General features: G+C 36.8%; 2 long non-coding RNA genes across 2 annotated transcripts in view; one reads left to right on the forward strand and one right to left on the reverse strand.

Annotated features, from left to right (window-relative positions):
• The window catches only part of LOC144322939 (uncharacterized), a 125,225-nt gene extending 106,975 nt beyond the window's left edge, over positions 1–18,250 (forward strand). Inside the window, exon 3 of the long non-coding RNA XR_013388522.1 lies at positions 18,137–18,250. This is a non-coding gene — a long non-coding RNA (uncharacterized LOC144322939). The remainder of the gene's footprint in view (positions 1–18,136) is intronic.
• LOC144322938 (uncharacterized) lies at positions 14,538–27,735 on the reverse strand. Its single transcript, XR_013388521.1, has 6 exons — positions 27,641–27,735; positions 25,417–25,541; positions 24,774–24,893; positions 23,983–24,114; positions 21,511–21,580; positions 14,538–14,599 (listed from the first exon to the last, which is right to left on the reverse strand). It is a non-coding gene; the product is annotated as an uncharacterized LOC144322938 (long non-coding RNA).
• Positions 27,736–27,895: the final 160 nt, after the last annotated feature.

Raw genomic sequence — 27,895 nt, forward strand, 5'->3', positions numbered from 1 at the left:
CTAAAATCAATAAAAACCGTTCAACACCTCGACATTTAATTGTGAAGCTTGCAAATTCCAAAGATAAGGAGAAGATCCTTAAAGCAGCAAGAGACAAGAAATCCCTGACTTTTATGGGGAGGAGTATTAGGGTAACAGCAGACCTCTCCACAGAGACCTGGCAGGCCAGAAAGGGCTGGCAGGATATATTCAGGGTCCTAAATGAGAAGAACATGCAACCAAGAATACTGTATCCAGCAAGGCTCTCATTCAAAATGGAAGGAGAGATAAAGAGCTTCCAAGACAGGCAGCAACTAAAAGAATATGTGACCTCCAAACCAGCTCTGCAAGAAATTTTAAGGGGGCCTCTTAAAATTCCCCTTTAAGAAGAAGTTCAGTGGAACAGTCCACAAAAACAAAGACTGAATAGATATCATGATGACACTAAACTCATATCTCTCAATAGTAACTCTGAACGTGAACGGGCTTAATGACCCCATCAAAAGGCGCAGGGTTTCAGACTGGATAAAAAAGCAGGACCCATCTATTTGCTGTCTACAAGAGACTCATTTTAGACAGAAGGACACCTACAGCCTGAAAATAAAAGGTTGGAGAACCATTTACCATTCGAATGGTCCTCAAAAGAAAGCAGGGGTAGCCATCCTTATATCAGATAAACTAAAATTTACCCCAAAGACTGTAGTGAGAGATGAAGAGGGACACTATATCATACTTAAAGGATCTATTCAACAAGAGGACTTAACAATCCTCAATATATATGCCCCGAATGTGGGAGCTGCCAAATATATAAATCAATTATTAACCAAAGTGAAGAAATACTTAGATAATAATACACTTATACTTGGTGACTTCAATCTAGCTCTTTCTATACTCGATAGGTCTTCTAAGCAAAACATCTCCAAAGAAACGAGAGCTTTAAATGATACACTGGACCAGATGGATTTCACAGATATCTACAGAACTTTACATCCAAACTCAACTGAATACACATTCTTCTCAAGCGCACATGGAACTTTCTCCAGAATAGACCACATATTAGGTCACAAATCGGGTCTGAACCGATACCAAAAGATTGGGATTGTCCCCTGCATATTCTCGGACCATAATGCCTTGAAATTAGAACTAAATCACAACAAGAAGTTTGGAAGGACCTCAAACACGTGGAGGTTAAGGACCATCCTGCTAAAAGATGAAAGGGTCAACCAGGAAATTAAGGAAGAATTAAAAAGATTCATGGAAACTAATGAGAATGAAGATACAACCATTCAAAATCTTTGGGATGCAGCAAAAGCAGTCCTAAGGGGGAAATACATCGCAATACAAGCATCCATTCAAAAACTGGAAAGAACTCAAATACAAAAGCTAACCTTACACATAAAGGAGCTAGAGAAAAAACAGCAAATAGATCCTACACCCAGGAGAAGAAGGGAGTTAATAAAGATTCGAGCAGAACTCAACGAAATCGAGACCAGAAGAACTGTGGAACAGATCAACAGAACCAGGAGTTGGTTCTTTGAAAGAATTAATAAGATAGATAAACCATTAGCCAGCCTTATTAAAAAGAAGAGAGAGAAGACTCAAATTAATAAAATCATGAATGAGAAAGGAGAGATCACTACCAACACCAAGGAAATACAAACGATTTTAAAAACATATTATGAACAGCTATACGCCAATAAATTAGGCAATCTAGAAGAAATGGACGCATTTCTGGAAAGCCACAAACTACCAAAACTGGAACAGGAAGAAATAGAAAACCTGAACAGGCCAATAACCAGGGAGGAAATTGAAGCAGTCATCAAAAACCTCCCAAGACACAAGAGTCCAGGGCCAGATGGCTTCCCAGGGGAATTTTATCAAACGTTTAAAGAAGAAACCATACCTATTCTCCTAAAGATGTTTGGAAAGATAGAAAGAGATGGAGTACTTCCAAATTCGTTCTATGAAGCCAGCATCACCTTAATTCCAAAGCCAGACAAAGACCCCACCAAAAAGGAGAATTACAGACCAATATCCCTGATGAACATGGATGCAAAAATTCTCAACAAGATACTGGCCAATAGGATCCAACAGTACATTAAGAAAATTATTCACCATGACCAAGTAGGATTTATCCCTGGGACACAAGGCTGGTTCAACACCCGTAAAACAATCAATGTGATTCATCATATCAGCAAGAGAAAAACCAAGAACCATATGATCCTCTCATTGGATGCAGAGAAAGCATTTGACAAAATTCAGCATCCATTCCTGATCAAAACTCTTCAGAGTGTAGGGATAGAGGGAACATTCCTCGACATCTTAAAAGCCATCTATGAAAAGCCCACAGCAAATATCATTCTCAATGGGGAAACACTAGGAGCCTTTCCCCTAAAATCAGGAACAAGACAGGGATGTCCACTCTCACCACTGCTGTTCAACATAGTACTGGAAGTCCTAGCCTCAGCAATCAGACAACAAAAAGACATTAAAGGCATTCAAATTGGCAAAGAAGAAGTCAAACTCTCCCTCTTCGCCGATGACATGATACTCTACATAGAAAACCCAAAAGTCTCCACCCCAAGATTGCTAGAACTCATACAGCAATTCGGTAGCGTGGCAGGATACAAAATCAATGCCCAGAAGTCAGTGGCATTTCTATACACTAACAATGAGACTGAAGAAAGAGAAATTAAGGAGTCAATCCCATTTACAATTGCACCCAAAAGCATAAGATACCTAGGAATAAACCTAACCAAAGATGTAAAGGATCTATACCCTCAAAACTATAGAACACTTCTGAAAGAAATTGAGGAAGACACAAAGAGATGGAAAAATATTCCATGCTCATGGATTGGCAGAATTAATATTGTGAAAATGTCAATGTTACCCAGGGCAATATACACGTTTAATGCAATCCCTATCAAAATACCATGTACTTTCTTCAGAGAGTTAGAACAAATTATTTTAAGATTTGTGTGGAATCAGAAAAGACCCCGAATAGCCAGGGGAATTTTAAAAAAGAAAACCATATCTGGGGGCATCACAATGCCAGATTTCTGGTTGTACTACAAAGTGTGGTCATCAAGACAGTGTGGTACTGGCACAAAAACAGACACATAGATCAGTGGAACAGAATAGAGAACCCAGAAGTGGACCCTGAACTTTATGGGCAACTAATATTCGATAAAGGAGGAAAGACTATCCATTGGAAGAAAGACAGTCTCTTCAATAAATGGTGCTGGGAAAATTGGACATCCACATGCAGAAGAATGAAACTAGACCACTCTCTTTCACCATACACAAAGATAAACTCAAAATGGATGAAAGATCTAAATGTGAGACAAGATTCCATCAAAATCCTAGAGAAGAACACAGGCAACACCCTTTTTGAACTCGGCCACAGTAACTTCTTGCAAGATACATCCACGAAGGCAAAAGAAACAAAAGCAAAAATGAACTATTGGGACTTCATCAAGATAAGAAGCTTTTGCACAGCAAAGGATACAGTCAACAAAACTCAAAGACAACCTACAGAATGGGAGAAGATATTTGCAAATGACCTATCAGATAAAGGGCTAGTTTCCAAGATCTATAAAGAACTTATTAAACTCAACACCAAAGAAACAAACAATCCAATCATGAAATGGGCAAAAGATATGAAGAGAAATCTCACAGAGGAAGACATAGACATGGCCAACATGCATATGAGAAAATGCTCTGGATCACTTGCCATCAGGGAAATACAAATCAAAACCACAATGAGATACCACCTCACACCAGTGAGAATGGGGCAAATTAACAAGGCAGGAAACCACAAATGTTGGAGAGGATGCGGAGAAAAGGGAACCCTCTTACACTGTTGGTGGGAATGTGACCTGGTGCAGCCACTCTGGAAAACTGTGTGGAGGTTCCTCAAACAGTTAAAAATAGACCTGCCCTACGACCCAGCAATTGCACTGTTGGGGATTTACCCCAAAGATACAAATGCAATGAAACGCCGGGACACCTGCACCCCGGTGTTTATAGCAGCAATGGCCACGATAGCCAAACTGTGGAAGGAGCCTCGGTGTCCAACGAAAGATGAATGGATAAAGAAGATGTGGTTTATGTATACAATGGAATATTACTCAGCTATTAGAAATGACAAATACCCACCATTTGCTTCAACGTGGATGGAACTGGAGGGTATTATGCTGAGTGAAGTAAGTCAGTCAGAGAAGGACAAACATTATATGTTCTCATTCATTTGGGGAATATAAATAATAGTGAAAGGGAATATAAGGGAAGGGAGAAGAAATGTGTGGGAAATATCAGAAAGGGAGACAGAACGTAAAGACTGCTAACTCTGGGAAACGAACTAGGGGTGGTAGAAGGGGAGGAGGGCGGGGGGTGGGAGTGAATGGGTGACGGGCACTGGGTGTTATTCTGTATGTTAGTAAATTGAACACCAATAAAAAATAAATTAAAAAAAAATAAAAAAAAATAAAAAAAAACAAAAACAAAAATGAAAAAAAAAAGAAAAAAAAATAAAAGCTCTGAGATATTTAAAAGCTATAAGGTATTCTTATAAGTGCATAAAAATCAGTGTACTCATGAGGGTGTGTATTCATAATATTCCTGTTAATAGAAAAAGATACCCATCATTTTCTGAATGTACCTTTCTCATGTCTTTCAGTTTGACCATCATTCCACCAGACCTCTCCTATTTCTCAGTCTTCAGCTAGAAAGCAAGGCCTGGGCAGAGCCCAAGCAAACACTTATTAATATACTTTCATGGTATGGAAACAACAAAAGCATAAAAACAGTCAAAAAAATCTAAGAAAATATGCAAATAAGTTTTCCTCAAACTGGCTTTTAGTAAATTGTCATGCCTTTAGAAACAGGACCCACAAATGCTCCTGCATGACATGGGTGGGAGCCAGCCCCTGTGGTGTGCTCCAATAGCAGAGACATGAGGTAACCTGATGGCAGAGGCTGGGAATGCAGGCAGCCAAAGCCAAGGGTCAGATGATGGAAGAGCCTGAGGTTCAGAGCACCTGAGCACCAGGGAGAGCCATGATGGTGACAAAGTTTGTCAACAAGGATGCTAGGTTCCCTTACCACATATATAGTGAGGAGACACGTTGACTCTATCAGCAACAGAGCATTAGCAGGAGATCCTTCGAGGCGTCTCTGGAGAGGCGAGGAGAGATTAATAAAACCTTAACCAGAAGCCAGTGGGAACTAGCAGAGAAGGAGGGAAGTCCCTTTTCCCCAAAGCCTAAACCTTTGAACCCAGACATCATTGTGGGAAGGAGGAGGAGGAAGGGTTTCTTTGAGAAAATAGAAAATCCTTGATAGGAAATGTGAACTTTGAATTAACAGAATATTTACCTAAAAGGGAGTTAATCCAATACAACTAAAAAATCCACCAGCATACTTATATTCATATTATAGGAAGAGCAGCAACTTTAAAAGCTGTTTAATGTCTGGCAGGTAGTTCCTAGCATAGAGGTTCATACAAGCTTAGAATAAATATTTGCTGACTTTTTCATAAAAGAGCTCAAAATGAATTTCTAGATCTAGAAGGCAACCAATTACTTTTGTTCAGCTGGATTCATTCTAAGCCACCAAGACAAATATTTTAAGAAACTTGTTGTTTCCACAGATGACATTCTTTGATGCAATATTAGGCAATTCATTTTGACATTATGTAAAGGACATTTCTTTAATATAGTGACCCTCACATTATAGGCCAAACTGCCATATGGATTATCTGTAGATTAAAAATAAAACACCAGGCATCCCTAATGTAATGATACTTAAAACACCTTATAGAACTAATAGATCCAAAAAGATTAGTATTTTTGTTCTTTTAAAAAATATTTGATTTATTTTTATTATCGGAAAATATTTATTGACAAAGAGATATAAATAAAACTCAGATATTTAAACTATATATATATATATATGTATATATATATATATATTTTAAATTGAGGTATAGTTGACACACAGTGTTACATTAGTTTCTGGTGTACAACATAGTGATTCCACATGTCAATACATTACGCTGTGCTCACCACAAGTGTAGCTACCATCTGTCACTACAATTCTATTACAATATCATATGTTGTGTCTTTTATTCCTTTATTCATTCTATAACTGGAGGTCTATACTTCTCATTCTCCTTCTTCCATTTCGTCTATCTTCTTACTCCACGCCCCACTAGCAACCATCAGTTTGTTCTCTGTATTTGTGAACCTGTTCTGCTTTTTGTTTGTTCATTTGTTTTGTTTTTTGCATTCCACATATAAGTGAAATCATATGGTATTTGTCTATGACTTATTTTACTTAGTATAGTGCCCTCTAGGACCAACCATGTTGTCACAAATGGCAAGATGTCGTTCTTATTCATGGCCAAGTAGTGTTCCATTATTTATATATATGCCACATCATCTTTATTCATCTATTGATGGACACTTAGGTTGCTTCCATATCTTCACTACTGTAAATAATGCTGCAATACATACAGGGGCGCATACATCTTTTCAAACTAGCATTTCATCTTCCTTGGGTAAATACCCACTAGTGGAATTACTGGGTCATAGGGTTTTTCTATTTTTAATTTTTGTGAAACCTCCATACTGTTCTCCATAGTGCCTGCGCTAATCTGCATTCTCATTAACAGTACACAAGTGTTGCTTTTTCTCCACATCCTTGTCAACACTTGTTATTTCTTGTCATTTTGGTTCTAGTCATTCTCACAGTATAAGGTGATATCTCATTGTAGTGTTGATTTGCATTTCCCTGATGATTGGTGATGTTTAAACATCTTTTCATGTGTCTGTTGGCCATCTGTATGTTTACTTTGGAAAAATGTCTATTCAGTTTCTTTGTCCATTTTTAATGGATTATTATTATTTTTGCTGTTGCGTTGTATAATTTCTTTAAATATTTTGGATATTAACCCCTTATCAGATATACCATTTACAAATGTCTTCTCTCATTCTGTAGCCTTTTTATTTTGTTGATGGTTTCCTTTGCTATGCAAAAGCTTCTTCTTTTGGTGTAATCTCAATAGTTTATTTTTGCTTTTATTTCCCCTGCCTGTGGAGCTATCTCTAGAAAAATATTGCTAAAGCTAATGTCAGATTATCACCTATCCTTTCTTTTAGAAGATTTATGGTTTCAAATCTCACAGTTACATCTTTTATTCATTTTGATTATATTTTTGCATAGGGTGTAAGAAAGTAGTCTAGTCTCATTCTTTTGCATGTAGCTGTCCAGGGTTCCTAGCACCATTTGTTGAAAAGATTATCTTTTCCCCATCATATGTCCTTGCCTTTGGTATTTTTTGTTCTTGACTGAAAAAAAAAAAAGGATGCATTTATTATGAATATGTGTTTTTGTTTGCCAGGGAGAGTAAATATTGCCTATGAGTTCAGTTTTCTAATGATGTTCCATGTCTCAATGGCAGATTGTTAAAAGTGCTACTCAATTACTTAAGGATGTCCTCTAACATCACTGGGATTTTTTACCATCTTATAAATTTTCCTACCATAAATTGTTACTATGTGCTATTGTCACCAAAGTACCTTTGCTAGACAGCTCTCTTGAAGTTTGCATTTGTTTACTTTTACCCTGTGTGTCTCAGCCATATCTGATTCCTCTAAAATCCCCAAATTTGTAACATTGCCAATAGTGGTGTTCTATCTGTACAGTTGAAGCCAATTTGGAATTTCCAAAGCTTCTATTTGTCCAGCACACTAAAGGTGAAGATAAGGAATAACTGGGTTGCCATAAGGCAAGTGATTCGAAATGCTGTCTGTACATCAGAATTACCTTGGAAACTTTTGAGACTACAGATGATTATAATGTACAGCTGGGGTTGAAAACCATAGTCAAAATGGATCTACTCCAAGTAGAAATCTGTAAAACAAAATCATTGAGTTGCAAAGGGATACAGATCCTTGCATCTTCCTTTGTGTACATCTTTCACATTTTACTTCCTCCCTTTGCCCCACCAGAGTTTGTTGGGTTTTTTGGTTTGTTTGCTTTTCTACTTGGTTGGTTTTTCTAGATGGAGAACACTATCCCACTGTGTCCCTACGTGTGGGTGTGTTTTCTTTGGGGGTAGAGGAGAGAGTGATGGTGAAGAATAAAGGTAGAGAGGGTATTGGGTAACCTACCTACTTGACATCAGAGGATGATTTCATAGTAAATCTGTGTAAATTTGTAAAGCCAACGATAAAATAGAAAGACAAAGTAGTTGTGACCTAGTAGGTGAGGAGGAAAGGCAGCCTGGGGTAGAAGAGGTCACCATGGTTCTAGGGTGTACTGGGGAAGCCTTTAAAGTGATTCTTGTTCAGAATCTCTGCATGGTTCTGAGCATATCATTACTTGGAGCATTGCAACGAGGGGTAGAAAAACAACAGCTGCCTAGGGCTGTGGGGGGTTAATAGGAGGGTTCCAGAGGCTTGACTGGAGAATGTAAATGCGTATCCAGATCCTGAATCCCCTGATATCACCCCTTACTCTACCTTTTGCCACATTACAGTTAGGGCATCGGAATTTTGGAAAAGAGCGTTGAGTGGGTAAAAGAATAGAATAGTTTTCTGAGGTGAAAACCACCTCCCTCTTTTGGCCACTTAAAGTCCCCAGGAGTGGGTAAGCAGGGCCTGTGCTTTGCTCTCCTGCTCCACTGTCAGCCTGAGTGGCTGATACCCCAGAAGAAAATGAACTCTCAGGAATAATAACCAGACATAAGAGGAAAACATATATTTTATAAAAGAGATAAAAAATTAATGTTTGATGTTAGATAAGGCAGGATTAATGAAACAGACTAAAGAGAATTTGAAATAAACATAATATTTCCTCCAAGAGATAAAAGAGACACGGAAGCATGCAGTTATAAGAAAAGCCTATTGGAAATAATGGGTATGAAAAACATTGTAGTAGACATAAACAGCTGAAAAGATGGGCTAAATATTAAAAAGAATATAATTTAAGTATGCTTATGAGCTGGTCAAAGAATTCTCTCAAAGAACAGTCACAGGAAAAAAGAGAATATATTTCCTTAAAGAAGAGTTAGCAAACATGGTGACGAAAGAGGAAGTATGAAGATGTATAAATCATAATATAGGAAATATGAGAAGAAATTAAAAGCCAGATATATCTAGAAACAAATAGGGTAGAAAAAGGAATGCCTCACACAAACATTATTATGAAATTTATAAACATCCAAGAGAACATTCTTAAAGCATCCAGAGGAAAAGAGCAAAACATTTATAAAGGAAACAAAATAAGATTAATATAAAACTTTGGAAGAGAGACACAGGAAAAAAGAAGATAATGGAGTAATATTTTCTAGGTGCTGAAAAAGAAAAATTTTGAATATAGAATTTTGTATCCAGTTTAATAATTTAAATGTGAAGTACTATAAAAATATTCTTAGATACATAAACCTCAGAAGGTTTTCCAAAAAATAAAAAATAAATAAATAAATAAAAAGAAGGTTTTCCAAGCAAAGATGAAAGCATTTTTGTAGTAAGTAGAGCAGCAGCAGAGATACATTAATCCAGGGTAATATATAGGAAAAAGAAGATGAATAAATAATTTAGTGGAGATTAGTGGGGACCACAGAGTATATTCATGACATTCCAGAACAAGGAATGAGATAGAAGGGGTTGAGGATATGGAGAGGATGCTAAATCACTTGTCTTCTTTGAGGGGATGATAAAAGTATTAAGTTTAAGAAGTTAATCTTCAAACAAGTAGAAGAAAATTTTACCCCTACCAAAAAAAAAAAAAAAAAAAAAGAAGGCAGAAAAGGAGAAAACACAGATAAGTAGAAAATAGAAAACAATACAGAGAAAGAAGTTCTGATATAATGCTAAAAATGTACAATGTTTGAAAACGCAGTGTTTCTTTTTGATGGCTGAGTACAATTTATTGCATATATATGCCATATATATATATCTCACATCTTTTTTTTTTAAAGATTTTATTTATTTATTCATGAGAGACAGAGAGAGAAAGAGAGGCAGAGACACAGGCAGAGGGAGAAGCAGGCTCCTTGCGGGCAGCCGGATGTGGGACTCGATCCGGGGTCTCCAGGGTCACGCCCTGGGCTGAAGGCGGCGCTAAACCGCTGAGCCACCCGGGCTGCCCTATATCTCACATCTTTATCCATTCATCAGCTGATGGATATTTGGGCTCTTTCCATAGTTTGGCTATTTGTTGATAATGCTACTATAAACACCAGGGTAAATGTCCCCCTTCAAATCAGTATTCTGTATCATTTGGGTAAATACCTAGATGCAATTGCTGGGTCATAGAGTAGTTCTATTTTTAACTTTTTGAAGAACCTCCATACTGTTTTTCCAGAGTGGCTGCACCAGCTGGCATTCCCACCAACAGTGTTAGAGGGTTCCCCTTTCTCCACATCCTCGCCAACACTTGTTTCCTGTGTTGTTAATTTTAGTCATTCTGACTGATGTAAGATAGTATTTCATCATGGTTTTGATTTGTATTTCCTTGATGATGAGTGATGCTGAGCATCTTTTCATGTGTCTATTAACCATTTTGAGGTCTTCTTTGGAAAAATATCTATTCATATCTTCTGCCCATTTCTTATCTGGATTATTTATTTTTGGGGTGTCAAGTTTGATGAATTATTTTTTTAAAGACTTTATTTACTTATTCATGAGAGACACAGAGAGAGGCAGAACAGGCTCCCTGTAGGGAGCCCAATGTGGGACTTGATCCCTGGACTCCGAGATCACAACCAGAGCCAAAGGAGGCAGATCCTCAACCGCTGAGCCACCCAGGAGTCCCAAGTTTGATAAATTCTTTATAGGTTTTGGATGCTAACCCTTTTAAAATATATATATAAATTTATTTTTTATTGGTGTTCACTTTGCCAACATATAGCATAACACCCAGTGCTCATCCCGTCAAGTGCCCACCTCAGTGCCCATCACCCAGTCATTCCCACCCCCCACCCACCTCCCCTACCCTAGTTCATTTCTCAGAGTTAGGAGTCTCTCATGTTCTGTCTCCCTTTCTGATATTTCCCACTCATTTTTTCTCCTTTCCCCTTTATTCCCTTTCACTATTTTTTATATTCCCCAAATGAATGAGAACATATGTTTGTCCTTCTCCGACTGACTTACTTCACTCAGCATAATACCCTCCAGGTCCATCCACGTCGAAGCAAATAGTGGGTATTTGTCATTTCTAATGGCTGAGGAATATTCCATTGTATACATAGACCACATCTTCTTTATCCATCATCTTTCGATGGACACCAAGGCTCCTTCCACAGTTTGGCTATTGTGGACATTGCTGCTATAAACATCGGGGTACAGGTGTCCCGGTGTTTCATTGCATCTGCATCTTTGGGGTAAATCCCCAGCAGTCCAATTGCTGGGTCGTACCTCACACCAGTGAGAATGGGGAAAATTAACAAAGCAGGATACTAACCCTTTAACAGATGTATCATTTGCAACTATCCTCTCCCATTCCACAGGTTGCTCTTTTAGTTTTGCTGATTGTTTCTTTTGCTGTGTAGAAGCTTTTTATCTGATGAAGTCCCAATAGTTCATTTTTGCTTTTGTTTCCCTTGCCTCCAGCAACATGTCTAGTAAGAAGTTGCTACAGCTGAGGTCAAAGACATTGCTGCTTGTGTTTTCCTCTAGGATTTCTATGGTTTCCTGTCTCACACTTAGGTCTTTCATTCATTGATGGAATATTACTCAGCCATTAAAAAGAATGAAATCTTGCTATTTGTAATGATGTAGATGGAGTTAGACAGCATGATGCTAAACATGTCAGAGAAAGACAAATACCATATAATTTCACTCATAAGTAAAATTTAAGAAACAAAACAGATGAACATAGGGGAAGGTGGAAAAAAAGAGAGAAGGAATCAAACCAGAAGAGATTCTTAACAATAGAGAACAAACTGAGTGTTGATGGAGACAGGTGGATGGGGGGTGGGCTAAATGGATGATGGGTATTTAAGGAGGACACTTGTTGTAATGAGCACTGGGTGTTATATGTAAGTGATGAATCACTATTTACACCTGAAACCAATTTTACCATCTGTTAACTAACTCGAATTTAAATAAGAACTTGAAATAGAAAATAAATAAAATACGGAGGGTTTCAGATCAGAAAAAATAAAGGACTGGCAGTAATAATGCATACTTAAAACAAAAAGCGACAGATCATTAGAATAATAAATGGAAGAGGATGTCACAAAAATATGAGTAGCAATTTTGTGTCAAAGTAAAATCCAAGAATAAAAAATTATAAGAAACAAAGTTATTAAAAATGGTTAAAAGGATAAGAATACATAAAATCATTAACATAGTCTTAAAATACATAAGTCATTGCTACTAGGAGAAAGAGATGAATTAATAATTATAGTTAAGGTTTCAACAAATTCCTCTTAGAAATTGATAAGCAATCAGATGAAATATAATCAAAGACAAGATGTTTGAATAATACATTGAGTTTGAAGTAATAAATCTATATAGGCATTGATAAATTTGTGTTTGTTTTGTGCAAAAATGGAACAATTGTGAAGAACAAATCATAAGCAAAGCCACAAGAGATTTGTCAATAATATCCAAAGAATTAACATTATAGATATTATATCCTCTAACTATAAGACAACAAAATTAGGGGATCCCTGGGTGGCTTAGTGGTTTGGCGTCTGCCTTTGGCCCAGGATGTGATCCTGGAGTCCGGGGATCAAGTCCTGCATCGGGCTCACTGCATGGAGCCTGCTTCTCCCTCTGCCTGTGTCTCTGCCTTTCCCTGTGTGTCTCTTATGAACAAATAAATAAAATCCTAAAAAAAAAAAAATCCCTCTCTGTGTCTCTCATGAATAAATAAATAAAATCTTTAAACAAAATTAGAATTTAGTAGCAAAAATCTGGCTAATAAAATCCAATCATTCTGAAAACTAAAAACTACAGAAAACAAAAAGTACAATACTGTGGAACTTAGAGTTAAAGAAGAAATCATTAGAGAACTAATGGAATATTTAGAATCAAATGACAAAATAGTACATGTCAAACTGTGTGCAGAAGAGCTAGAGTAGTCCTTAGAGGAAAAATTATAAAGCTTTTCATAAATCACTCTGTGAAAGAATTAATAAAATGCATAAATCTCTTGCAAGACAAATTATATAAAAAGAAAATGTAAATAAAAATGCAGTGTGAAAGGATAAAATAACTAGACAAAACAAATATCTAAAACTTAATTGAAAATTATAGACATCTATTTGCAAATACATAGTATAGCCCAGATGAAATATATAAATTTGTAGAAAAACAGAAAATTCTAACTTTTTCAATAATTAATATTAAAAAGTCATTACCTATTCACTCACAATAAATTTCCACCATACTTATTAAGAGTTCTACAAACTCATTCTAAAAAGTATGTGGAAGCATAAAGGTTCATAAAAAGTTAATTTTGAAAATAGAGAGCAAAGTTGAGATGTTTACCCTTTAAGGGACAGTGCAAAGTCATAGAAATAAAAGCAGTACAGTACTAATTTAGGAAAAGACAAACTAACAGAACAAAATAGCTTATTAATGGTCCCATGTATATACAGGAGAGCAGATAGAAAAATGAACAAAAGATATGAAGAAATACTTTACAAGGGGGAAATAGCTAACATGTACATGAACAGATGCTCAAACTCATTAGTAATCAGAAAAATACATATTTAGATATTTATAACATACCACTTTACTCCCATTTGTATGATAAAAATTAAAATGTGCATGATACTAAGTGTTCAAGATGTGTATAGATAGAAACCCTCATGCCCTGTTGGCAGAAGTGTAAATGGTCATAGATATTCTGGAAATAAATATTGGAGAAATAAATATGTTTATGCCCTATAGCCCAAAAATTAACCCCTTGAGGTGTAGGTCAGAGAAACTCTTCCACGGGTCCATATACACAGATACAAGATACATATACATATATAGATACAAGAATGTTTGTCTTCGTGATATTTGAGGTAGTAGGAATAGGAGGCAGTGTAGTTTTCACCCACCTTGGCAATATGGATGAACAGAATGTGGTAGATGCATACTGTGGGGTGCATTATGCGGTAGTTAAAAGAGAAGTACCAAACACACAAACAAGCTAATCAATCTTTAAAACAGTCTTGTCTGGTTTAAAAAAAAAACCAGTAAGTTTTGTGTTAACACAGTAAGAAACCTAAGAAATCTCTATAAACCTAAGGGATTTATAGCTCAACAATGTTGTATACATTGAGCACATACCCAACAACAGCTACATAGTCTACTAGGATATGTAAAGGACATATATCAATCATCTTAGAGCATGCTTATGGGTGGAATAGGAAGCGATACTTGAGAACAAAGGTGATATTTATATTAAAATGAAACAGGAGAGGGGCCTCATTCAGGCTAAAATGATATTATGCTAGGAACAGTGGTGTGTGGGTGAGTAGTGAGTAATTCAACTCCTTATGCCTGAGGTCCAAAAAGGGAGTTCAAAGAGAGAGAGATGTACACACTTACATTCACTAGTGGATGTCTTCACACCACATATAAGTGCACGGGGGTCTCTGTCTCTTCCCTGTCTGAGAAAGATGGTAATATTTTTATAACCTATAGTCAACCAGGATATTGGAAGGTTTCTAAATTTGAGTTTGGGCTTCAAAAATGTGAAACAGTCTTTTACCACTCAAAGCTAAAGTCATATGCTCTAAACCAGCTCCACCAAAGCTCTACATTGATTATTATTAGGTACAATTACCAGTGAAGTAGTATTTTGATCCCCACTATCCAGTACCTATTGAGAAGCCTTGGCGATATGATTGTCAGGTTACTCTGGCTCAAGATTCAAACAGCTTAAGAATCCAACACTGATAACGAATCCATCATGTACCAGATACTTTGCATTATGGACTTCACCCACTTTCTCATTTTAATTCATCAACAAAACCATGAATGAACAAAGCCTTAACTGAGGCATTAACTGAGCGTTTTACCCAGCATTCTTGGTAGCAAGCAACAGAAAGGAACCCTGGCTAACTTAATCAGAAAAGGAATTTATTGGAAGTATGTGAGGAAAGCTAGAGAATCAGGTCCTAAAAATGAGCTCCATTGAAGGCTGGGTGGCAGGAACCACTAAGAAAAGCCTTGTTGGATGTCATTAGAAATGACAAATACCCACCATTTGCTTCGATGTGGATGGACCTGGAGGGTATTATGCTGAGTGAAGTAAGTCAGTCGGAGAAGGACAAACATTATATGGGCTCATTCATTTGGGGAATATAAATAATAGTGAAAGGGAATAAAGGGGAAAGGAGAAAAAATGAGTGGGAAATATCAGAAAGGGAGACAGAACATGAGAGACTCCTAACTCTGAGAAATGAACTAGGGTAGGGGAGGTGGGTGGGGGGTGGGAATGACTGGGTGATGGGCACTGAGGTGGGCACTTGACGGGATGAGCACTGGGTGTTATGCTATATGTTGGCAAAGTGAACACCAATAAAAAATAAATTTATATATATATTTTAAAAGGGTTAGCATCCAAAACCTATAAAGAATTTATCAAACTTGGGACTCATGGGTGGCTCAGCGGTTGAGGATTGGCTGAGTAGAGTTGCCAGGAGTGTGAGGAGAGCAAGTATCATTGTCTTGTTTATTATTTATTTATTTATTTATTTATTTATTTATTAGCACAAGTTGACCAACACCAAGACTTAGGCAATGAGAACATTCTCGTAAATAGAAAGAGGCTTTGGAAGTGGGTCAGCCACTATCCAATCCTGATAAAGCTCTAATGCACCAGGCATGGAAGGGTTAAGTAATTTGTTAAAGACATAAAGTAGTAGGGGGCAGAACTGGGTTTCGAGTCTGCTCTCTTTCTAGCATATGTTGCCTCATACATAATATAATGATGATGGAAATGAATCAAAACCATTGAAAAGTTCCCCCAAATCAAAATATGTTCCTAGTCCTCCCTCCCAATGCCTCCACGGTCCCCACTGTTCTCTCATCTGAGATCCCGCAACACTCCTACTTACCTCTCTAATACCACTTTGCACTTTGCACATGACGTTCTGATGCCTGTTTACACATCTCTCATTTCTACTAGGCTGTCAAGTCTTCAAGGGCAATGACCAATAATTATTTACTTGTATGTTGTAGAACTAGACACATGTTAGGCACTCAATGAAATTTTTTTTGAATGAACAAGTTAGTGAATGAATAATTGGAAGAATGACTATAGAAGACCACCTTGACGTAGAGATCAGGGCATCAAGCCATTAGTTGTTGAAGAGATGGTAAAAAGAAATCTACATATGACCTAGGTGGGACTGGAAACTAAAAATAAAGAAAATTTTTGTGTTTTTTGCTTGAGTTCAATTGAAAAAAACAATTTGCCCTTTGCTCTCTGTCTGGGTAAATAGCCAGGCAACAAGGACAGCTGCAAGGCATTGCAAATGATACTGGAAAAGATCCTATCACTTGAGTTGTTGTGAAAATATGGCCAGATGACCAGACAAGGCCTAAGCTAAGCGGGCTGGAAGCCAAAAGCCACAAAACAAGCAAATAATTTCTCGAAAGTCAATCCACACGGACTCTGTACAAAGTAACTTTTATCAAGGGCACCGTACAGCCTTCAATTATTTGAAAATCTACTGCATTATAAGATTTAAATATGTTCAAACACTCAAACACTCTGCCATGCTATGTGATTAGGCTAACAATCCTTGGATGAAAACCTAAATGCTTAAGGAAATGTCTGATTTTTTTTTTGCCCTATATGTTTTCTTTCCCACATTACATAAAAAAGGATTTTGATTCAGAAGAATTAGAAAGATATTTTTCACTCCGGCCCATTTGGATAATATTTGTTGGGATGAGAATTGTTACTTTAGATGGAAATGTGTTCTTAGAGCATTAGAGTACAAAAGATACCTGGGGAAAATTCTTTATTTGTTGAGAACACTTCTAATAGAATTATGCTCAATCAACTCAACCAGAAAAATCAAAATGCCAAAATAAGATAAGTAAAAATAGTAGGAGAACTGTCTATCACCAAGTGTTATAAAATGCCAGAAATTCTAAAAATAAAAAAAATAAAATAAAATGCCAGAAAAATAAATCACTTATAATCTTGACTTAATTCTACAATGTAATGAAGAAAATAATTATGCCAGCAGGGAGGATGTTGATGACAAAGCCTCCTCCAATCTTTCATTCAAGTCAGAATGTAACACTCTGTTTTTTGCTAGAAACATGAATAACGAGTATTTAAAGAACTATTTCTGACACATAAAAACAGAATAATGGAAGAGTGTAGGCAATTTTCTATGTTTGGCTCAGAACATTCTTTTTCCATTTATTCTAATGTTCCCTTTCACTTCTAAATTAAAAAAAAGAGTTGCATATATTATTTGTGGTATTTAGCCAATTGGTCCTATTTTAGTTGTGGAAGCTTCACAGAAAGCATTTGGTAATAAACAGCAAAGACGGGTTGAGGTGCCACTATTCTGCTTTATGGAGGCATGCTTAATAGGAAGATTCTCAGGAGGTCTTCTTGATCAAATAAAGCTTGAATTCTCCAAGCTGGGGTTTCTTTCATCTATTCATTCAGTAAGGCATCCATCCTCATTTGTCTGCCAATCCAGCAGATATTTATTGGGCTTTGGTCATGCACAAGGCAAGGGGTGCCAAGAAGCAATTGTGCAAAAGAGGTGGCATATTTTGATGGCTACAAGTATGGCCCCTGGAGGGGAGTGCCCGTGTTTAAAGCTTTAGTGGCTACGTAACCTTGATCCAGTTACTTAATCTCTTCATGCTTCAATTTCTTCATCTGTAAAATAAGTCCTTGTGGGTTGTGAGGATTAAATAGGTTACCATACTTCAAAGCACTTAGAAGAGTACTACACACCCTAGGTGCATCTTAGTTGTTATTCCCGGAGCATCTTAAATACTTTGCCAGAGTGTTGCCCTTAAGGGGCAGAGGGCAATTTTCCAACTCTGATAAAGAGGTTGGAGCAAGGGTAGATACATTTTAAAGAGTAAAGGTAATGAACTAGCACCTTTTCCACACGTCTTGTAGGGCTGAAATTCTGTAATGGGTGCATCCCTCTCTTCCCCAGACACTCTCCAAGACTTCCAACCCGGAGTCTCAGTCCCCTGATTTCTGATTCAGGCCTGACCAGCATATCGAAGAGTGGAATCTTGAAACGGCCTTCATCACCCCTGCCTGGTAAGTGACACAGTAGAGCATTTGCCTACTGGCTGAGCTGCAGCCTCCTTCCATGTTGGCTCAGTAACACGACTGGACTTCTGTCTTGGTTTTCTGGTGAGTACCCTTCTTCCCTGGGCTAGAAACTCTAGTCTGAACCTCAGTCAGGTGGGCTCATCTTTTGGATTTTGCTAGCTCTCTGCCCTGAGAAGGTTGAACTCTATCGCCTATGCCCTCAGTCTTACACCAAATTCTGCTGTAACTGAAGTCCTGAAATCATTGGCCTTAGCTATCCCTACTGAGAAATAGTTTCCATATCCATGGCCCACACACTGGATTGGAGTCCCATGCTGCCAACACCAAGGAGAACAGTGGTCTGGGGCGACTGTGAAGGGACTTTGTGCAACTCTCTTTAGTAGCATTCCTGCTAGCTTTATTGTTTTCCTCAGCCTTGGTCTCAGGGCTATTGACCTCTGATACTCCCCTGCCTGCATATACTGAAACTTTGTTGTATCAGACTTTTAAAAGCAAACAAAATCAACTTGGGTTGAAATCCTTTGATACTTTGGAGATGAAGTGGATTGATTGTTAAATATCCCATATGAAAGAGTGTGGATTCGAAAAGTCCATGGGTTAAATTCCACAGACAGAATTTAATAAGGATACTGAATATCTGGTCTTTCACTTGAGTACTAAAAACCTAAGTACATAAGTACAGGGAAAGCGAGGTGCCTGTTAATGTGTACGAATAATTTTGAAGTTTTCTCTGCTAATAAATTTAATTGTAGCCTGGAGTATGAGTATATGCTCAGCTGCATAATGGCTTCCAGAGACATTCAAGTCCTAATGCCTGGAACCGATGAATATTAATATTATCTTACATAGCAAAAGGATCATTGTAGATACAATTAAATTAAGGATCTTGAGATGCAGAGATTATCCCGGATTCCTCAGGCAGGCCTAAACTATAATTTTTATAAGAAGTCTTCTTACAAGGAGAGAGTTGGAGGTGTGACTGCAGAAGAAGGAAAATGTGAAGTGAAGGGGCGGGGCGGGGTGGAGGGTGGAAGAAATGTGACAAAAGGAAGGGGCCTCTGGCCTAGGAATGTCATGGCTTCTAGAAGCTAGAAAAGGCAAGAACACAAGTTCTCCCCTAGAGACTCCAGAGGGAACCAATCCTGTAGCACCTTGATTTCAGCCCCATAAGACTCATTCTGGACTTTCAAAAGAGAAAATAAATTTGCATTGTTTTAAGCTACTACATTTGTGGTAATTAGTTGTAGCAGCCATAGAAAACTAATACGGACTCAAACTCTGTTCTTGGTGGATCACATCTGAATTGATAAATGCCATTTGAGTCACTGAATATCAAGAAGGGGGTAAGTTTAGCGTAATGACTCAGAATTATAAAGAAACTCCAAAACCCATCGTGAGAGGAATGCTAGAAATAATTGTTTCTATGTAAGAAGCAGTGAGAATTTGAGATTTCAAGTATTTTGGAAGTCATCCCATGCAAGGGGACTTTTCTTGTCCTGAATGCCCCTAAATGATGGAACTTGTCACAGTTTGTAGTTCTATGTTTATTTGCGTGGTTATTTGTATAATGTGCTTCTCCTCCATTGTTCTCTAAGTTTTACGATGACTGAGATTAGATTTGGTCACCATTTTATACCCAGTACCCAACAAGAATAGGAGACATTCAGAAACTGAAACAGAATGAGAGAATTTTGTAAAAATCCTCCCCCGTGAGGGTTAGAGTACATGGTAAGTCATTATAACAAAGAGCCTCAGAGAACAGTGGCTTACACAGGGGAGGAATTATTTTTCTCTTTTCTAAAACAGTCAAAGGGGAGGTGGACATCTGGGGCTGGAAAGATCTCAGGTTTCTTCCATCTCGCTGCTCTGCCATTTAGTTTAGTAATAGAGATAAAAAGAACTTCTATCAAATCACTCATAAATGTTAAGGAGACAGCTTAGAAAAACTAGGAAAATTAAGTATGAGCCTATATGGAAAACGTAATAGAACAAGAAGAATTATGTACGTTTGGTTTTGATCTATGATTATTTCTTTATATATAAGGAACAGGATTTATAGTTTCAGTGAATTATTTAAGTAGAGTTAGGGAATTACAATGTAGCCATCAATTAGAAAATTTAGGATCACACACAACGTCCTGTAGAGTATCAAAGATACTTAATTCTCCCATAATTTCACGATGATATCATAAGTAATTTTTCTAATTATGATGAAGAAAAATCTAGGTAGAAAATAAGGGCTCCTATAACAGACCAGACACCTGAGCACAAGTCACCTGTTGTTTGAAGTTACAGCATTTGTCTCCGCTAATTAACCTTTTGTTGAGTCTCTCAAGTCTTATGTAGGAAAGTTTTTGTATGTGGTCTGAGTGAGCTAACATCAGTCCAAAAAGAAAATGTCCCTGAGGATATCCTAAAATTACATATGCATATTCTTTTCATCTCTTTATAGAGAAACTAAAATGTTAGATAGACTGAAGCAATTAGATTTTTCTCTACTGTTCTCTCATTTTAGTCTGATGAGCATTTGCAATGATTTTGAACATTATGCTACTCTTGGGGGAGAACTAATTGAGGTGCTTGGAAACCTCTCTGCTCAGTTTACAAAACATTAGGTTTCATGGTCATGTGTCTCACTGCGCACATCCTTTGGTTTTACCTGTTCTTAATAGGAACTGCTTAGGGCCTATTTGAGACAACAAGAAGCAGGAATTATCTTTTGATAAAGCAATTAAATTGAAGTAACTCCTTTGTGTTTCCTTCTGAAAATTGTAGTATTGCTAGCTAATATATCTTTGGATGCCACCACCATTTTATCCTGGAGAGACAGTATTCACTTCTACCAAACACATATCAGAAAGGGAGACAGAACGTAAAGACTGCTAACTCTGGGAAACGAACTAGGGGTGGTAGAAGGGGAGGAGGGCGGGGGGTGGGAGTGAATGGGTGACGGGCACTGGGGGTTATTCTGTATGTTAGTAAATTGAACACCAATAAAAAATAAATTAAAAAAAAATAAAATAAAATAAAAAGGAGCAAAGAGAAAACAAAACAAAACAAAACAAAAACAAAAACATCAGTTCTATCATTTCCAAAAAAGTAAAAGTAAGAAGAAAAAAAAAGAGAAGAGAAAGAGAAGGAGGGAGGAAGAATGGACAAGAGAGAATTTCAATTAATGAGAAAAAGTCCTTCAGAATTATGTAAATGTAGTCCACCTTAGATAGACTTAATTTTAAGTCATTTACTTACTTGAATTTCCAAAGGACCTCATTGAAAAGGCTGTCTCCTCCATAATGTAGAGCTCTAAGACTCCAAGGACCTGGTTAGAATCAAACCAGAGTGTATTATAATACCTCTAATTGTGCATATCTTTCTTTTGTAAAAAAAAAAAAAAAAGATTTTATTTATTTATTCATGAGAGACACAGAGAGAGGCAGAGGCATAGGCAGAGGGACGCTCAACCACTGAGCCACCCAGGTGCCTTGGGTGAATATCCTTCTTTAGGAGTTTTTCCTCCTTTCATACTCCCTAGTTGGGGCATTATGAAAAATGCTATCACAAATGAGAGAAGAAACTAAGACAGAGTTACAAATAGAAGCAAGCTTCTTTATCCATGACATTTTATGGGCAAATAATGTATTACTATTAGTGTTATGATTGAATTTTGTATATTATTGTTGCTGTAGACTGAATGTTTGTGTCCCCCCACAAAATTCATGTTGAAGCCCTAATCCCAGTGTGATGGTATTTCAAGGTGGGGCCTTTGAGAGGCAATTAGTTTTATTTGAGGTCAGTACAGTGGTTCCCCCATCATGGCATTAGCGTACTTCTAAGAACAGGGAGACCAGCGCCCTCTCTCTGCCTAATGAGAAACAGCAAGAAGGTGGCTCTCTGAAAGCCAGGAAAGGCCCTTAACCGGGAAATAGTTGGCCCGCATCTTGGTATTGGACTTGCCAGCTTCCAGAACTGTGAGAAATACGTGTGTTGTTTAGCCACTCAGTCTATGGTATTTTTTTATAGCAGCCTGAACTAACAATTTTCTTTGGTGATGCCTGTTGAGTATTTGAAAAACAGTGTTTGTGTCTCTAGATCTCTAGTAGAGGCAGGAATTCAACAAGATGAAATAAAAATGATCTTTTAATAGTTTTAAAGGTTCTTATTTTATAAGGCCCTCGTACACTTAAAAATAAAAACTAATCTTTAGCATAACAGGGGCACAATTCTTCAGAATGATTATGGTACTACATTTTAAAAAAAATCTAGAGAATGCAGTAACTGTTATTAGTGACAATAATAACGGTCCTCATTATCTGTGATAAATATTTATAGAATGTTCACTGAATGTGCGGAATTTGGCTCCTTAGAAATTGCTTTATCACTGAGTCATTTTCTAAGATGAGCTAGGTGGTTGATCCAAATCCCTTTGATCATATTTTATTTTATTATTTTTTAAAGATTTATTTATTTATTTATTTATTTATTTATTTATTTATTTATTTATTTATTTAAGAGAGGGAGAGAGAGAGAGAGACAGCATGCCTCTGGGTACAAGTGGTGGGAAGGGGCAGAGGGGCAGAGAGAATCCTCCAGCAGACTCCCTGAGTGACTGGGCTTAATCTCAGGACCCTGAGATCATGACTTCAGCCAAAATCAAGAGTATGATGTTTAACAGACTGAGCCACCCAGTTGCCCCTCTTTGATGGGATTTTAAAAACACATATATCTTCCCTTCAGGATTATATATACCTATTATTTTCCCTTATCCCTCATGAGATCTGTGCTCTAGTGACCCACTGGTAACAGTGAGATGTGTCATATCCCTTGGTGTGTTGGGGTGGAAAAAAGATTGAGAGTAGATTTCTACAATCAAAAGAATTGCTACTTTTGTTCCATCTGTTCCAATATGTCAGTTTCAGTCAGTTAGGTTATCAAGGATTAGCTCTCCTTCCAGTTCAGTCATGTGTAGCATGGTTTAGTGTAGAGAGCACACATATCCTGAGTCCTAAGACACAGATTGATGGTATCTACAGTGTAAATACCTAGGTGATTGCTTCCTCTTAAAAAGAGTGGGACTGCTTCACCTTACCATCAGTTTATCTGGCCGAAGAAATAGAAATTCTGACTTAGATTAGTCTTAGAAAATCCAAATCAGGAAAGCAAATGTGCAAAAAAAAAAAAATCGTATATGTTGCATTCCAGAACTGACCAAAATGATAGAGAATTAGTCACTATTTGGTATTCAGTGTCAATAATATCCTTCTTGAGCACAGCTTGAACTTGAAACTCATCCTTTTTGTTTTTTTGCAAATTGTATCATACTCCTCTAACATTTCAGAAGCTATCCTCCACTTTTATTCCCACTGGCAATATACATGTACACAGCATCCTCAGAATCCACTCTAACCCAATTTAATTATTCATAATCAAGGTTTTAAAAAATCATTGCATATTGATTATGCCTTACATGTTTTATGTTCTATCAATAAACTCAGAATTAATCAAAGAAAATTGGAATGAGAAAACATCAGAAATTCAAAATCATTAAGTCGACATACTTTACTCAGATGATAAATTGTGAAATATTTTCGAAGCAGGAACTCATAATATTTATATAATTACACAATGTTTCAATCATTATTTACTCTAGCCCAAATTAAAGGATCGTGTATATAATTTATTCACTTGCATATTTTGAAAGTTCACGTGAAAGCATTGGCATACAGTTAAAATTTTGGGTCGGTTCTCACATCTCCTGTGGCAGTCTGTGAAGGGGGTACTTAGTTTCAACCCCAGATCTACAAGTTGCTAGCCATGGTCAAATTACTGAGTCTCTCTGTGCCTTAGTTTCCTTTTCTGTAACATGAAGCAAATAACAATATTTACTTTTCTGCATTATTGTGAAAACAACCCAGTTAACTTCTCAACAACTGGTTTTACTTCATGATTGTATGTTACTTGGAAGACCTTATTTTAAGGAGTAAATAATTGGGAATAATTTCATATTCATAATGCAAATATGGACTTTACATTAAGACCATTTTTTTTCCCACTGGGAAAGAAGTATTCAAAATTGAGGGAATTAAGCAAATGATTTTCCTTTCTCCCTAAAATAAACTAAATGACTCTCTTGATTTTGATTCTGGTAAAAATGAAAAATAATATATCATCATTGTAAAAAAATTGATTTAGACTGAAAAGTATAAGAAAAAGAAATCACCCATAAGCTCATTACCTAGAGATATCCAATATCACATTTTAATATATGTTCTTTTTAGTCCTTTTTGATGCATATATAATTTTCTCTTACAAAATTGAGATCATACTGTATATCTTTTTTTCACTTTGGTATAATATCAGAAACACTTCCTGTTGCCCCTAGTCATTGATAGCATGATGTATTATTGCTGTAGAATACTTCATTGTATAAATGACTATAATTTACTAAAATTTTCTCTATCATTAATTTTTTTCTATTACAAATAGTGCCACAGTGAATAACACCAAATACTTACCTCAAAAGAAAGAATCAGAAACAGTCCTCTCTCCCACAGAGTTACAAAATCTGGATTACAATTCAATGTCAGAATACAAATCTTTATGACTGGCGATCTAAATGATAATCCTGAAAGATCCTAAAAGTGGAATTATTAGGTCAAAAGGTGTAAATAAATGATTCTTGATTAATGAAGGATAAATTAGCTTATGACTCCTGTATAGAAGTTGTTTCTTTGTATTTTTCTCTTTCTGAGGAATTTCTGTTTTGGATAATTAAAAACACAAAAGAAATATTTTGCTAAAGGGACCCAAGGGAAAAATATCCTTGGGTTTCCCTTGCGGTCACCTCTTTATACTGAGGCCTTCTCCCCTGACTGTACTCTAAATTAGTTGATGCCATAGACCTTAAATGTGAATCAGCAACTTAATTATAACACAGTGGTTTAAATGTATTTTCTAGTACTGTATTTAAGTGTCAGGATGTAAATGTTGTAGTGGCATGTTTCAAAAAGATTTGGAGTCACTTTTCTCTGGTCAGCCTAGTCTCTGAACGCCTAGCCAACCTTATGAAGAATCATGACGACCCCAAGTAACCTCTTTTAAATGGGCTTGTTTTCAATCTGGGGCAGTTCTATAAAAGGAAAACACATGTGCACATACCAGATTCTACAACTATTGCTGATTGCTTTTCCGCTCGGATGGGCCAGGGTCCAGTTTTCTCAGGGCTTCAGGGAGTGCTTTGACATATTTCCCTCCTCTTCTCTACTGGCAGCACTGCCAACCTGCTGGGATGAGAGAGGGTTGGGCGAGGGTATCGTTCCTTTCCTTCTCACTGGGCCTGGGGATAGTAGGTGTTGGCATCAGGGAGTTGTGTTCATCATGTAAATCCCACCAACGTTGCCACTGGGAGGCACGGTAGTGCATTTGGTTTAAACTGTATTCTCTGTGCTAGGTCACATGGTTTGTACTCCTATTTTACTACACTTGAATGTTATGCCCATGGGCAAACTGCTTAATCCTACAGCTACATTGTGTCTCTACCTCCTGGATCTTGCAAGAAGGGATCATGATAATGGTATCTACCTAGTAAGGTTATTCTGAAGATGAAACAAGACAAAGCATGTCTTGTCTTGGGTAGTCAACAGTACCTGCTGTTAATAAATGCTTCATAAAAGCCAACTGATAGTTTCAGAAGAAAAATCTGCCGTTAGTTTCATCTTCATAATTATAAACAATCTGAAATCAAGTTTATATGTCTTAATTCATGCACTCACACTATATCCATTTGTTCAAGTGTTGCTCTCTGCTTAGTGCTGAGATAAAAGAAGGTAAGACAATAAAAAATGAGATGGTGTGTGTAAAGAATTTATTATGGTGCTTTTACTCAACAAATGGCACTGTGATTATTATGAAATAACAAATAATGAGTGCTATAAATAGATAATCGTGATTTTAGGCCCTGTGAATTGAAAATTGTTCTACATCACAATTTATTTTAGAATAAACTTGGACCTGAAGGCATATGGATTCAGTGGTGCTAAAACATTCTGAATCTTAATGATTATTCTGTGGCCTAAATATTAAGACACAATGTACATTTTAATCAAGTTGATGAACTTCAGGCCTCGCGAAAATCTGTGTGTTTGAGAAAGAAATGTGATGCTTTATTGAAAGAATATATTTATTTGTTGCTGTGCTTGGTTTAGAAGCCATTTTTGCATTTAAACTATTGGGTGGGGTGGGGAGGGAAAGAGGAAAGAAAGTAAGTCCTCTTTGGGGATATTCCCCCACAGAATTGATATACATTCTAAAATAAATGGAAATGGAAAGTGAAAAGTCAGAATAGCTTTACAGAACATAGCAGGCATGTGAAAGAGTGACCAACATATTGCTAGCTTATATTCACTGAGGGAATGGAAATCCACATAGTAGAAGAAAATATCTGATCTAGCCTCTATGAATTCAACAAAAAAAACCTAAAAATATTTGTTTCTCCTCGAGAAAATAAAAGTGATTATCTACTAAACATGAGCTATATAGTTGCTTTGGGTTGAAACCTGAAGAGGAGGTCAGATTGGTCAAAGCTTATCCAATAGAGATTTTGAAGATGTGATATTTATAAGGCTAAATTTCAAAAAGGATCACTTAGGCAGATTTGGCCATAGTTTAAAAAGTCTTGTTAGATGTTATGAAACATCTAACAAGATGTTATTGTGTGTCATTTCATCACACAACCCATCAAAGTTATTCCCAAATTTTATTTTTGATTCTGGTATTTATTGCATAGGGTAACGGTAGCCAGGAACCAGATTTTCAGCCAAACTAAAATAAAGACAGCAGAATCTTGTCTCCACGTTGATGTGGAGCTTGTTTCTCTCTCAGCTCTTATATGAGGTCTTCGCTGGCATATATTTGCTTAAGCCAATAGGACTTTTACGGTCCTATGCTTCTGAATTTTCAACACATCCTGTCAATTGTTTTGATTGATGTGCTGACCGTTCTTGTTGAAGAGAACAGAATCTTCTGCCAAATTAGGCAACACCCCCTCTTCCTCTATGATCACCACTCAGGCATTTGGAGAGGACTTCATGCTAATTCCCAGAACCCTTTTAATTAAACATGTTTTGATTGGTAAGTTTGGATTTATATTGTATTATATAGTTTTACCCACTTTTCCAAGTGCTCATTCGATAAAGTCAAAACATTTTTCTGCATAATAAACCTAATATTTAACACTGAAATCATCTTTGCCTATAGCTACGATTATCAAACTACAGTGCCTCCTGGACATAATTATTTATTCCTATTTTGTTCCCAACTTATTTATAATTTGAAAAATAATAATTGTAATTTATGAGTACATGCCCAATGTTTAATTACTTACATGTGTAATCTCAGGGTCTCATCATTACAGTTCCTGAAAAGGTAGAGTTTCAGAGAGTAGGAGATAGAAAGGAGATTTCTACGTGTGTCTGAAAGACCAGTGCCAGTGGATTTCACAATATTATGGTTGTTGCAATCCTCTCCTATCTGTTCCAACTAAAGGCAAAGTCTGTCAGAATTTTTCAGTGATGGATTGCTGATGATGCTCCTTCTATAGCCAAATAGTTATCAATCACTAAATGACATTCTGAGTCAA

The sequence above is a fragment of the Canis aureus genome, chromosome 11 (genome assembly GCF_053574225.1).
Source record: "Canis aureus isolate CA01 chromosome 11, VMU_Caureus_v.1.0, whole genome shotgun sequence".
NCBI lineage: Eukaryota > Metazoa > Chordata > Mammalia > Carnivora > Canidae > Canis > Canis aureus.